Raw genomic sequence first — 14,688 nt, 5'->3', positions numbered from 1 at the left:
CTTTTCCCTCAGCCAAATGCAGGAGCACCGCCTGCACCCGGCTTTCCGCCTGGCTTTGTGCCTGCAGTCACCGTGAATGGCTCACGGGTGGGGGCACGGCGGGCACACGGGTGCTGCGTGGGCCCTCCCGTCCGAAGCCCGGCTCCGGCACTGCTGCGGCGGGGGCTGGGGTCGGCCACGTCTGCGGGTGGGGAACGCAGACCCAGGAACGAAGGGAGAAAGGGGGGCAGGGAGGCTGCGGCAGCCCCGCTCCAGGGGCACGGTTTGCAGCCCCATTCACGTGCATTGTCTGGCATTGTCGCGGCAGACACGCTCCATTCAAGACCCTTCTCTCGCCTCCTTTCAGCAAAGTGCCCGCTGGTCCTGCTCTGTTTGTCGGCAAGAATGCGCTGCCGGGAGGAGGAATGTTTCCCAGACGGGGGTGAGGAGGTCAGTCTGGACCGCCGGACACGTGCTCACGGCAGTGCGTGTGAAAGCAGCACCGTGCTTTGAGCCGCGGCGGCCGCCTGCTCGGCGTTGTGCTGCGGCCGGCGGGTCACGGGCTGTGCAACCCCCTATGGAAAACACCCACACGCTGATGAGTCGTTGGCTAAAATTACCTTCGGGAGGTTCTGCCGGATGCGTGTATGTGTTGTGTATTTATTTATACACGTGTGCACACGCGCATCTATGAAATAACATTTGCGGTGACGCCTCGTGCGAAATGCCAGCTGAATAAATCTGCCACCAAAACTTCAGTTCCGGGCTGCTGCTCTCCAAGATCTGCTATCAGAAATGAAAACGCATCCTTAGAAAGTTCACCAAAATCTGAGTTAGATGAGCTACTGAAATGCAATAGAAAATGTACCTCTTACGGATTAGCCGAACAATGAACGCAGCCCTGCACGTAAACATTGTCTAAGTTTATTGGCAGGGTGAATGTGCCTGATTTACTGCTGCAGGAATCAGCGGCATTTCCCCAGACTGCGAATACAAATATAAATTATCTGGAGGAAAAGTGCATTTCTAATCTGGAAGTGTGGTCAAGCAACTCAAATACCAGTAGCAAATCAGTCAATTACCAAATTGTTACACATTTCCAATATTTTTATTAGTCTCTGGTAGCAACGACATAACAGTCTGCCAGAAAATAAATCCTTGGTGGATCCTGAAGTACTTTTAGAAGCAGTTTTAATCTACAGATGTCCTGAAAAGCTACAGCCTGAGCCATGGAGATCAAAGAGGAGCAGAGTGCCTGGGTTTAGGAGCTCGGAGATGTCTTTTCTTGTTTGTTGTTACCTCTCTTTGTGTTTTCCAACTGCGTGCTGTCATATGTGCATTATGGATGTATGCAGTAACAGACGTATTTACCTTTGCAGCCATTTAAATGTAGCAGCAAGGCACGAACTCCTGAAAGAGAGAAAGAGAGAAGAAGAGATCTCACTCTGTTTGCTGAGGAAGAGTGGTTTCTGTTTCGTGCAAAATATTTCCTTCTCTTCCACTCTGTCTTCTCAAAGAGCACTCTGCCTGGTACCCTTCAATAGACATAGCTGAGGTATAAAGACACTGAGAGAGGAAGAACTTAAATTTGAGGTAGATAGAAAGTTTGGATCATTTGAGACAAAACTGTTGAAATCTTTGCCAAACTGTTTTTAAAATGTAATACCCTCCCCAAACGGTACCAAATCCAGTATACTTGCATGCTTGTGCCATGATGCTGAGTGTGGAGGGAACTTCTATTCACCCTTCCAAAAATGACTAACTCAGATTGGAAAGTGCTTTTGGCAGGTTTACTTCCATTCTCTGAAATTCCACCCATGCATACAGACACAGAGCAGACCTGTAGTGACTTCAACAGCATCTGCACCAACCCATACCAGCTGACCAAAGTAAACTGGCATCCAAAAAGGCTATCCAACAAATGTGTCCGTGGCTGGGGATGCACCAGCAAACACTTGTGTGGAGTGGAATTGGTCCCACCCTGCACACACTGACTGTGCCAGTTATGTACGAGCATGTCACCAATGTACTTTTTTGTTTGCATAAAACAATTACCCCGTGGACAGTAGCTTCAGAGTTGTCTAGACAACATGCTTTCGATGGTATCGCTGACCTCAGACACACTGGGCTAGCTCTAAATTAGCAATGAGCAGGGCTGGAGGGATGTATTATAGTAGTTATAAACCATAAGAAGGTATTTAAATAGATAGATAAGACACATGCAAATCTTTTCATTGCCATGACAACCATCTTGATATAGGTTTTCCATATGTAGCAGGAAGGGCAGAGCAAAAGGCACTGGAAAAGTAGCAAGAACGTGTAATGATAATGAACCCTGACAGTGTATTAGTCTAGATTTTGGTCACTTATTAACTCTTAATAGAATACAAACTCCTATAGTAATACAGTGTTCAGTGGGTCAGGGAGCAATTACTTATAAAACTTTGCTATAAGGATCTCTGGTATATGGTTACACCTAATGTACCAATTCTTTGCAAATTGATCTGACTGATTAAAAAACACTTCGCTATTAGATGTGAATTGCTTAGCTGCTTAAAAGTGCTTTGCAGGGATGGGTTGCACAAAGCATGAAAATATGTCATTTATGGACAGCTTATATTTCCCTCCTGGTTTTATTGGCTGGGCGAGGAATCTTGTAAATCAGAATTCTGCAGTCAATTGTCAAGGGATTGCCAGGACCACCGATTCCAAAAGGGAAATGTGCTTCAGCCCCCTGACACATGTGTAAGCCCTCAGCACGTTATGTCTGAGCAGACCAGCACTGGTATTTATCCTTTTTTACCCATCCATCTTTCAGTGCAGTTCTTCATTCCTTCTGAATGCAAACCCAATGGTCTGAAGGCCAGCTCATGGCTCCGGTAGTGTCTCCTGTGCCAGCAAGTTCAGTTTGGAGGTGCTGGGCTGTGGACAGCAGAGGTAGGAAGGGCTTGGGCTTACTGCCGCACTTCAAACGGTTTACTCTGCAGATCAGCTGTGTTGATTCAGGCTGGGGTGTTTGGAAGTGAGTTGTGGTTAACCCTGCAGGTTTTTATGTTCCTTGATGGCAGTGCTGGATGGATCAGGAGCCATTGTTTCTGCCCCTTGCCGTACCTACAACAGATGGTTTTGCTTTGTATTGGCCTGTTTCCTCCCTGCCTGGCAGCAGTGAGGTGCCACATCCCCAGCCCAGATCCAAGTCTGCTGCAGCCTTTGTGCCCTTTCCCTCTGACCATCTCCTTCCTCTCACACTCCACCTAAAAGCCTTGTCCTCTACAAATGCCATCCTTTTAAGGCGGTAATTTTGACTTGCAGCATCAGACTGCATGGCTCCCGTAACACCCATGCCAGGTTTCCTCCTCCAAGATCCTTTTTGACAGTGGCACCTCCAGCACATGGAGATGTCGAGGTAGGTAAGGTTATTATTGTTTTGCTATTGCTTTGTGTTTCCTCTCTCTGCCCAACTTGTGAGTCAGGCAGGTAGCGATTTGGGCCAGCACCGTCCCATCCTTCTGCCATGTGCAGCACTGAGCACGGCTACTTCAGTTGAAACCCTGTAGGTGATACCATGGTGCAGAGAATAACTAAAAGTCTCTGCCCGTTTCCTAGATGAGAGACACTCCTCTAGTGTGTAAATCAGTCACAGTCCTGGAGGAGTAATCCAGGTGGGATAATTGTGAAGGGGAATGGCCCCAGGTGTGATAGGAGTTTGCATTAGCAGTGCCTTTTCATCCATCTGTCTTCTGACCAGAACTGGAAAGGGCCATAATTTGACTTATACGGGTGTTTTGGTCAACTAGTTATTTCAGTGACAGACCTCCTGAAGTACATACATGCACACAAAATATCTTTTGTGCGTGCAGGAGCAGCCAGGAGCCAGAGACCTCAAGAAGGACCTCAAGCTTTCCTTCTTGAAAGATCAATCTGGTTAGGACCTACTAGTTCCTGAATAATCCCGGAGAATTTGGCCATAGGCTCAGCTGGGGGAAATATTTCACAGTGAGTGATTATCCGCTGACTACAGTGGAAGCAGAAGGAGGACAGAGAGGAATCTGGCTCAGGGCAGACATGAGAAGATGTGGTTTATTGGTACGTTATCATTAGTTACTGCTTAGGCTGAAGATCTGATGAGCAGCCCTTGGTTGTGCTGTCCACGTGTGATTGTGGCCTTGTACCATGCCTCCAGCACATATCCCTTGATTGGTGTCATTCAGGGAAGTCAAAGGTGCTGGAGAAGACTGGTGCCAAAAAGTATCCCAAATGCTAATGTGAAAGCAGTGCCAGTGCAAATGCATTTTTCCTGCAGTCGAGTGCTGTCTAAAAGTCATATGTAACATATGTGCCACTAACAACAACTATGCTGCTTAAAAGTGGGCTCCATAATTTAGGAAAGGCACTTTGGTGCTGCAGAAAAGGAAGAGTCTATGACAGAGTCCGCCCATGTATTTTCCTTTAAGATCACCTATAAACTTTATTGCAGACTAACCACAGAACTGAAAATTGTTGGTATTAACACTCTGGGGCATCCTGTGCACTGAAGTCTCAATTTCTTACCCTGAATACGTGTTCTGGCTGACAAGTTTTGGGGTGTTATTTTCCCTTCTAGATATTCAGATGCTCTTTCGACATCTGGGAATTTAACTAACAGCTTTTGCATGTATTTAATGCAAAGTAAACTTTCCTCGAGCCTCCTGATGGTGAGGAGCAATCTTATTTATGAGCACTGGCACCTGTCCTGTTCATTTGTACAAACTTTCTGATTTATCCTCGAAGAACACATTACGCAGTGGATTTGAAGGAGTTAAAGGGAACCTGCGGGTGACTTTAATCTTTATGTCTTTATATACTTGAGGGCATTTTACTGCACCTTTGCACTGCTTTCACTACACAGTCATTTTCTGCTGTAGAAATGTAGCCATTTGGATCAATAGTTACAGGACAATATATTGTGCTTCTGATGAGAGCCTCACAGGACAGTTAAGAAGCACCACAGTAATTTTGCAAAATGCTTGGCCACACTCTGAAACACAGTTTGAAAGGTAAAGTTGGCAAAACGTACGCCGTGCAAAATTTACCCAAGCTCCAATGAAATTCTACTTATTCTACTTGCTTCTATTAAAACTAAATTAGGAAGAGTGGGACATAAAAGGATGTTCTGTGCTGGAAACATGGCTGTTCTGAAGGAGTGCTTTGAGCGCTGGTGGGGCTGGGCTGTCTGCTCTGAGCTGGCTTCAGCAGTGGTTTTCAGCTCCTGTGGAATGGCATTGGCTCATTGGGAGGGACTTCTGAAAGGAGAGATGTTCAGCTGATGCAAGGAGTGTGCGTTTTCCGGGCTTGACTTACTTAAAAAAAAAGAAGCAAAAGGATGTTAGGAGGTATAGGTTCAGTACAGGGAACAAAAAATAAAAGGGAATCTAAAAATATGCATCCCTTAAAGTGTTAAAATATGTATCCTGTACGTTGTGGGTTTTACAGTAAATTCTTTATCTATAAACAAACCGGGTTATCACAGCTGTTTATTGTACTGCTAGCCCTGATCCTAACCTTTATGTCTTTATTGCTTACATACCATTCCCGTGTTTATACATCTGTACCAGCCTGTGCCCTTGAACTCGGCCCCGTAAGCCCTGACCCACAGCACATGCTGCTGCGGGCCACGTCAGCAGCTGGGAGGTGGGAGCGGGGCCGGCAGCGGGAGGCTGGCACAGCCCAGGCCTTGCTCACCAGAACTGCGGGCTTTGGCTGGGAGAGAGGGAGATGAGCTGGAGGAAGGAGGAAGGAAGAAGAGGATCCCCCTCCCCTGGCCACTGTGCAGCTCCATGAGCAGCCCCGTGTGCGCTGGGCAGAGCTGGCAGCAGGGCACAGTGAGCCCTCCTCACCCCAGCCGTTGTGGCTTTGGTTACCTCCAGATCTTTGCTGCAAACAAACCTCCTGCTGAAAGCGTCTCCAGCTCTGAACCAAAACCCTCATTTACTACTAAAAATAATGTCAATGAATGGAAGAATTCATCAATTCTCCCAGGGAAGAGAAAAGATGATCCCATTAACCTCCATTACAGCCATCGCCATTAAGAGATACCATTAACCTGCAGTTCCACACTGTCTTGTTGGAGGTACTACAGTCGTTACTGTAATTTTGGAGATGCTCTGGCCATCCCTGCGTGTGGCAGCTCCTGGCAAATGCTGATGCTTTACAGGGAGTGCTGCAGCCAAGTGCACTGTTGGATTGGGAGGCCCAATCCATCATCCCTCTGTGTTCTGGCTGTGCATGCAGAAGCCTAACTCAAACCACATTGTGGCAAATGCACATCCCCAGGCCTTGGATTAGAGCTCCAGAATGGGATCGAGTCCCCCCTGTATGAAATTATGGGATTTTGCTGCCTTACGAAGTCGTGAGCAGCAGCAGTAGATCAACACAGAGAACAATGCAAGCACTAGGAACTTTAATGGCAGCATGTTGCCTGGTAGATGCTTCGCTTCCTAAGGTAACACATTTTCAGTGGCTGATCTTCACACATTTATTGATACTGATCCCCTAGAGGGAGTGTGCTAATGAATACCCATATTTGGTGTGTAAGTTTAACTGAATACTGCTAGTTGGAGGATTGGAATGTTATTGGTAAATATAGATTATTAATATATTTACACACACATGGGCAGTAACCTACTCTCTTAATACGTTCTATTTACTTTACACATTTAGGCTTCTGTTGTGATCATTCTGCTGAGTTCGGTAATTAAATCTTCATACTTCCAGGAGCATGGTTTTTCCTCAGCTCTTTATTTTATAATTCCTCTGTATTTACTGGTTGGAGATTTTGTTTTTATTTGCTCTTGTGCTTTTGTGGTTTTGTTTTGGTTTGGGTGTCAGTTTGTTTTTCCTGCACAGAAGCCAGTGTGGTTTTGAAGTAAGGGAGCTGGAGTGGTTCTAAGTGCATCATAACCTGACTTACTTCATGTTCTGCGTGTGACCATAAGCAGATGATTCAGTCCTCATGCCTCCCAGATGTAAGGTAGTAGTAATACATGAATTACTTTCATGAGTAGCATGAAGATTTATTCACTATTTGCCTGCTGTCCTCAGGGTTGAGAAGGTTTCAGAGGAAGCTTTCATTGGCAATGGGCTGTTAGGAATCTGTAAATATCACTTAGCCTTAATTCTGACACCCAGGGAAGAAATCTTCCTTTCCTTCCACACCAGCTCAGAAGACAGCTGAAAAGCTCTTGGTAACATCACCAAAGCAAAAGAACTTAGGGAGCTTCGGGTGTGAAAGCAGAGCAGGTAACACAGAGCCCAAGGCTGTACGGCCTTGTCCTCATTGGCACATTTTAAAAAAGGCAGTAAATACCTTTCCAAGTGTGCTTCCTACATTGCAGCCTCAGTTGAATAGGGGTTAACCGAGTCCTAAGAATGTAGTTGATAGATTATCACAGCCCTGATGGAGCCACTGAAGAGCACCAGGGAAAAAGCTCGTATGTAAAAATGAGCGACTCTCATGCCCTTCTGTGAGATACTTCTGTGTGTTTTTTTTCCTACCCTTTCAGGTGGTCACTGTTTTAAATTCACCTCTCAGAAATATTCTTCAATCCAAAATGAAAATCTTCATGTTAAAGTCTAAAATAAAGCAGAGCTATTTTTTCATATGTAGGAACCAAACCAAACCAAATTAAGATGTATATTTATGAAATGAGGAGTCAGATTTATAGAACATCCCGTGGTATCTTTTAATTTCAGATGAAATGATCCTGTCTTGGTTTAAGAAGCAGAGGATGCTGAGATGTAGTCGTGTGCAAGCTCCCCTCACTCAATTCATGTTAGACTGCTTGCATATATGTCAAGTTTTTCTGCCATTTAGATAAGTACTCAGTAAACACGGGAAGAAGCATGGGGAGGTTTCTCAGTGAATGGGGTAGTTGCCCGTGTGGCTGCCTGAGTCCATGTTCTGTATGAACAAATGAAAAGCAAGAGTCTTTCATGCTAAATTTGTATGGCCCTCTGAGCAAATCGCCCCATTTATTCAAATATTTTCCAGTGGTGAGATGTTTTGGGATGTGATGGTTGTTAAAATGCATTAAATAAAACACTGCAAGTCAAATTCAAGTATAAAATGACATTCTTTCTGCGTAGAGTTTGATGTTCTGAATTTAATCCCCGTTGGACTGCAGCCTGCGTTACAAAACCTTCACACATAATTTGGCATAGTCGGGACAATTTGCCATCGTCCGTTGCTCTCTGCAGAGGATACCCTGAGCAGACCCTGGTGGAGGCTCACTGACCTTTCCTCCCTCAGGATGGTGGTCTCCAAGGTCACTGTTCAGGTCATTCTGCAGCAAGGTGAGCAAGCTTTGACTGTTCCCCTGCTTGTGTGGGTAAAGAAAGGGCTTCAATTTCCAGCGCTCCCGGTTCCTAACCTTCAGAAGCTCAGGGGGGCTGGGGAAGAGATGCCAAAAGAAAGTGCAGAGCAAAGAATGTAAAGAATTTTGCTTATCTATGACAAGTTTCTAAGTGTGTTTGATTATGGTAATAGGAATACCTCATTAACAAAGGATTTTAAAGGCATGTACACCATTGATAATCAGCCCTGGCCAAAGTACAGCGTACGTTTGTAACTTTTGTTTTTTTTTCCAATGGGATATGTTTGAAATATTGCAGCACTGTGGGGCGAATGTAGAATTTCACTTGGTGCACGAGGATGGGGCCGTGGCAGCTAAGAAAGGGGCTGTATCTCCCAGAGATAAAGTCCCTGTTGCCCAGCAAGAGATGAGCATAGAACAGGCACAATTCCCCATCCTTATGGCTCTCCCTAATTGCAAATCTGCTCATTGTTTTAACTTATCTCTGCCAGTACTGTGCTGAATTATTCCTTTGGAGTCCCTGAATGGGACCAAGGGAAGAGAGAAGGAAAGGAAGGATGGGAATGAGAGCAAATGAGAAACAGAAGAAAGCAAGATAGCCAGAGAAAAGGAAAGGAGGGGTCGAGGGTGCTAAGCATAATTGCCCTTTGGCTTCCTGTGAAATTGTGAAAGCTTTTGAACCCTCTTGCTGAGCCATCAGTGAGAATGCATCTCTGCTGCCTAGGAGGTTTCTGGCATGGTGCTGGAGGGTAAAGGGAAGAAACGATTCAGCAGGAATGCAGTACCCCTCATCAGAGGTTTCCCCTTACCTAGACATGGGCCCAGCGAGTTGTCCCTGCCAGAAGGATCTGTGCTGGCCCCACATCAGCTCTGTGCCAGCCCCCACATCAGCTCTGCTGTCTGGCTCCCATGTCAGCTCTGTGCTGGCCTCCAGTTCACCGCCTGGGGTGGGAAAAGACTATCTCTGCAATCTGCCTCTTCTTTGGCCAGCTGGGCACTGCAACATACGTTGTTGTCACCAAATCAATGGAACTTACTCCAGCTTCACCTGAGATCTGGAGCTTGCCTGCTTATTTCCTTATGAGTTTATCATCCAGAATAGACGAGCACCCCTGTCATACTTGGGACTTCTCATTACAATATTTCACTGTCAAACACATCAGACTGAAGAAAAGCTGCTTTTGTCTCTGTGGGTTCTCAGAGCTTAGACGGCCCCTCTTGTCCTGCAGCTGACCTGTACCAAAGGAAATATAGCCACCTCTTGAAGAACCCTGTCTGATGAGTGCAGTGATGGTACCAGTCTCTGTGACACAGCCCAGCCGCAGGGACAGCTGAGGAGCAAAGGGGCATCTCCTGATGTGAAGCTGTGAGCTGCTATGGCTTCATCATGGGCTGCAGCTAAGGCTGTAGGATACACGGGCTCCAGCAGACACTGAGAGAGGCTTACCAGATCACTGCACCTGGGGCAATGCTGCTCTAAGAGAGACTTCAGTGACGGCAGAGGAGAGTGAAATGAAAACTGCCTACGCACAGGGCCCTTCGGGAGTCCTCTAGGTGCTATGTATGTGGGTGCTGCCTGCTATATATGGGTGCTGGCTATTTAACCCCCAGTGCAGTAGATATGATTCAGTATTTCTTCTTGTAGGGCCTTTGGGTTGGAGAACATATTTCAATATCCACACAGTTCTAATAAACTAAAGCTGTAATGAGGCCTGTTCTATTTGTATTGCTCTTTTGTTGTCTCCTATGCGCATTTACCATTGATTTTTGCCAAACTCCCCTATACTGTAACTATACAGTTATAAACTGGTTTTATTGAGGGGAACTGAGGTGCAGAGAGAGGATAGCCATAAAAGTTACTGGTTGCAAACAAACACTGCAGCTCTATTTGGGCATTTATCAGTAACACCTGGAGATGATTGAATGCAACCTTCTTAGTCAGTGAATCAGCCAGCCACTGGTTGGTGTTTTTTTTTTATGGTAGGAAAATCATATCCTGAATAATTGATATCTTTATTTTTCAGCTTGCTGCCCTCGAATTGTTTTTCTTTTCCTTTCTCCAGCATGGCCTGCTGTGAAAGACAGAGAGCCTGCGTGAGCAGGCCTGGCATCATCTGCAAGGATAGCGCCCATGTCGAAACCAGGTAGAACTCTCTGGAGTTTTCCTGAGTAAGTTGAGATGTCCCTTCAGTCCGAGGTGGGGCAGGAGCACACACGAATGTGAGCAGGAGCTGAAGGAGGCATGACACAGGGCTGAAGCTTTGCGAGCTCCAGAAACTCTAAGGCAAACGGCTGTGGTTGGCTTGAGACTGTGCAACAGCCAGCTACAACTGAATGCTTTATTGCCGTCTGGAAGTGTTTATTTTCTGAACATAAATTCAAGGGACAGATTCAAGGCATGTCTAGAAATAAAGCATATCATCATGTGAGCTAAGCTGACAAGGACAATTTACTGTACCCTGCATTCGTTCTGGGCCAATCGGAAGAGAAGAGGCTATTAACATCCTGAAATTCCCGCTGTTCGGCTCACCCTGTCCCTTCTCTGAACTCCGGAATGGCATGTATTAACCCCTTAAGGGCCTCCTGTGCACGGCATGCATCAGAGAAGGGACACTTGTTTAGGCCTGGTAGACATATGCAGTATGTCCAGCTCTTATTGACAGCAGCAGAGAGCTGCTTTAAGAGCCGTGACACGGCCTGCGCTGTCTGGAGGCCCAGCACAGGGTTAACGTCTTTCCTAGAGGCAGTGTCAGTGCTGCAGATGAGCGCTGACTTAGTCTGCTTAAATACGAGAGTTCACTGGTCAGCTTGACCTTGAATTCTCTTGCAGAGGCAGGAGCAGGCTGACACGCTGTTCGTGTTTCCAGTGGCTGCAAAGTTCAGGGAATGTAACTCAACGGCAGCTCACATGCCATGAGTACCACTGAGAAGAGAAAGTTAATTTCCTACTTTTTAAATTGCTCCAGCAAGAAAAGTAGCAAAACCAGAGGAGAGTCTGAAAATAAAACACAAAGGGCACCACAGCAGATATTGCAGAGAAAAGGTGCCATTCATAGTCAGGAACGTGTTATAATAAAATCCACAAGCAAAAGTCCACAGAGGACTGTTTGCATAGCAGCATTACAATATCTACATGTGTAAATAGAGGGAACAGCCTTTAAATCCATGTTGCAGCAGTGAGTGTTGGATCTTTTACCTGCAGCCGCACTGCCTGAAGTGTTCCTTCTGACTTCATGGATGTCCTTGGATAGGACATCACGATCAGCCGTATTTGAACGTTGAAGCTGAGGGAGAAATGATATTCAGAGTTTGAATGTGAGTTTTCTGTATCTTGCACTGCAAAAAGATGGTGCAGTTAAGTTAGCTGGTCTCCAGCTCCTCCTTTTCACCCTGTCCCAATTCCACACAGCAGCTCTTTCCTGCTTCTTTCTCCCAGGGGAAAAGAGCACCTCTGCACCTCCAGGCCCTGCATGAGAAATTGTACGCTGGAGACCTATGGAGTGCACAGGGAAAGGGAAACCTGAGAAGAGAACTCTGTATCAACTTTTCTGGGCTTTCTTTTATGTCAAGGCTGGCTCACACGTGGCTTGGTGAGGCTGAAGGCGCAGCAAACCGAGGCATCCTGCAGACCCATAGGGAGAGGCAGGAGCACAAGCACCACCAGACACAGGAGCCTGGGTTGCATTCAGCTCCTCAGACAGCCTCACTGTTTGTTTATTGCTGTGCCTAAGGAGTAAATCCACACATATTAAAAACAACACCCAACCTATCCCCCACTCTGTCCCATTTTTCATGTGGGTCTTTGTCATTCCTCTGTCTTTTGGCACAGTCATGCAGCAGAATTTTTCTACTGTATCGGTATACTATTCACAGCTGTAACCAAAACATTTTTTCTCCTATCTAGATCTACTCCTAGATCACCTGGGGTATTCTTCTCCTGCTTAGGAGCCTCTCTGATTCACTATCTGGCTATTACACAGAGCTCAAGGATTGAAGCCTTCAGTACGATCCCAGGATAATATAAGATCCACACAGAATCATTTATCTGAAGTGACGTGTCTGATGCACTGGTGGAAGTTTTCCTAAGAGATTTCTAAATGTCCTGGTGGCTGACGGTAAAGACACCAAGGACTCAGAGTCATGGGTTTCTCTTTATTACAAGCCCTAAAACACCCAGCAGAAAGACAAAGCTGAGTGAATTAATGTTTTCTGACAACTAAGATACTGTATTGTCCCACCAAAGTCCTTTCAAAGACCCCTTTAAGAACAGAGTAGTTTGGGGGCTGAAAGGATCCTAGTTCTGAAACTGGTCTTTATCTTCTGTTGCTATCGAAATGTTTTGTGCTTTAAATATGCACTTGCTATTTCTTAGTTTTAGACTCTCCTAATACCAAATTAGCCTTCTGAGCAGAGGTCAGCAGTGCAGGAGTGCAGGTCTTACTGGTTCAGAGGAACACAAAATCACACAGGCTAATGCTGAAGTCTTTGTCAACAGCTTCCTGAATATCTAGAGACTGATCAGACATGAGCTGTCTATACAGCCAGATAATGCTGTTATTAGAGACACATTAGTGTGAGGGTTTTTTTTTTTTTTTTTTTTTAATATACATGGCTAATAGATACATTAATCTCATAGCTTTCACTGCAAAAGTCTTGGACCAGTGCTTCTGATTAATTATTAATACTCGTCTTCCTCTTCTATTTTTCAGTGTATTTACTTCTTAGCCTCGACTCTCTGTGGTTTTTGGGGGGGGTTTGTTTTTTTGGCTGTTTTTTTCTTTTCCTCCAGATGATTACATATAGCAAAGCTTGGATAACTACATGAGCATTCACTGCATTCTTACTTGCCAATGTCCTTAATAATGATGAAATGATAACTAAACAACAACCAATATTTTGGATTTGGGGAGCTGCAGATACCTGGAGAAAGCACTTTGCGTTAACAGTTGATGCACTGTTGGTATATTGACAAAAATGGGGCTAATGCATTTGTGTAAAGATCCCCTTTCAATAAATTTGTGTAAAGATCCCCTTTTAAAAGTGATTTTCCTTTCTTTCTTTCTGTTTTGGTTTGTGTCCTTGTGCCTGAACATTTGACCCCGGGAGAGCAGGATGGAAGGATTGTTTAAACAGCAGAGAATTGTTTATTTCAATTTTCTCCTTTTTTTTCTTTTCTTTCTCTTTTTCCCCTCCCAGTTCTCCTTGCAGGTAAATTACTCACAGCATGGGAGAATCTCTGAAAGTTCAGAGGTTTGGGGCAGGAAAATCCTCCCCTCTCCCTGAAGTTTGGATTCAGAGCTAAATTTATCTGAATGCTGTAATTTCCCTGCTTTTCCTTCTCTACTTCCTTTCCTACATTCCTCTTTCTCCCTCCACATTCCCAGCCACCCAGATCTTATCCTTTCCTTGACCTGCAGCTCCCCCCCCAGCCTTCCTCTGCTCTGAAATGTCTGGAGGCTACGACGGAAGGTGATATTTTCTCCTGCGTAAGTTTCATGTTTTATTCCCATGCTATTCCATAGGAAGAAATACTCTATGATCCTTTGCACTCAGAGGCTGTGTCCGTCAGCAGGAGTGGCTCCAGTGACCTGAAGGATGACGAGGTGGCAGTGGTGCCCAGCAGAGATAGCCATGCTTGTTGGGTGCAAGCACTGCCAGACGTGGGCTATCACCATTTGTTTTAGGTAAAAGAATTCTGAAATGGGTACAGAAGTACAGCCCAATTTCCAGCCTGCTCCATTTCCTCTGACATGCTCTGCACATTTATGTCACTTACCACTGGTCTTGAACAGTGTCTCCTGATAGGGGGCACACGAAGTTCAACAAGATGCCCCCCACACCTCCCATTTTTAATTTTTTTTAAATATCGTAGTCTCACACTGTGGCTATCCCAGTTTTTCACAGGAGTGGCAGGCAGCCAAAGACTGGAGTTATTATTTGCAAACTAAAAATAGAGTCAAGATTTATAGGAAGAAAACAGATATGTCTTGTTATAAAGCCATGAATAAGGATTGGCACAAGCATAATGGTTTATTCTTTGTTGATATTGCTTATTGTAAGTTACACTCTATCTTTCTAGGAGATAGACTAGATAGTTACAGTACAGAAACATTTCCTTTAGTTGAAAGTGCCAGAGAGCTGCAGTTTATCTGTTGTGAAGAGCTGATTATTCAAAGGAAGTGATAAGAGATGAGCCAGCCCCTGGGAGTTTTGTACATTGTGGGGTGGACAGTTTATATATAAAACAAGTATTAGTGATCTTCTTCTCAGGTCACTGCTGATAGAAATTGCATTCAGCATCTCTTTGCCCAGTGTAAAGGTGCCTCATGAGTTGCATCTCTGCCTACTATTGCTTGTT

The 14,688-nt window shown here is 45.2% G+C and overlaps 1 long non-coding RNA gene across 1 annotated transcript; it reads left to right on the top strand.

Annotated features, from left to right (window-relative positions):
* Positions 1 to 490: 490 nt before the first annotated feature.
* LOC112532195 lies at positions 491 to 13,370 on the top strand. Its single transcript, XR_005858641.2, has 2 exons — positions 491 to 8,310; positions 10,355 to 13,370. It is a non-coding gene; the product is annotated as an uncharacterized LOC112532195 (long non-coding RNA).
* Positions 13,371 to 14,688: the final 1,318 nt, after the last annotated feature.

The sequence above is a fragment of the Gallus gallus genome, chromosome 3, assembly GCF_016699485.2.
Source record: "Gallus gallus isolate bGalGal1 chromosome 3, bGalGal1.mat.broiler.GRCg7b, whole genome shotgun sequence".
Taxonomy (NCBI): Eukaryota; Metazoa; Chordata; class Aves; order Galliformes; family Phasianidae; genus Gallus; species Gallus gallus.
Note: the sequence above shows the minus strand (reverse complement) of the source record. Positions and strands in the feature narration are given on the sequence as shown.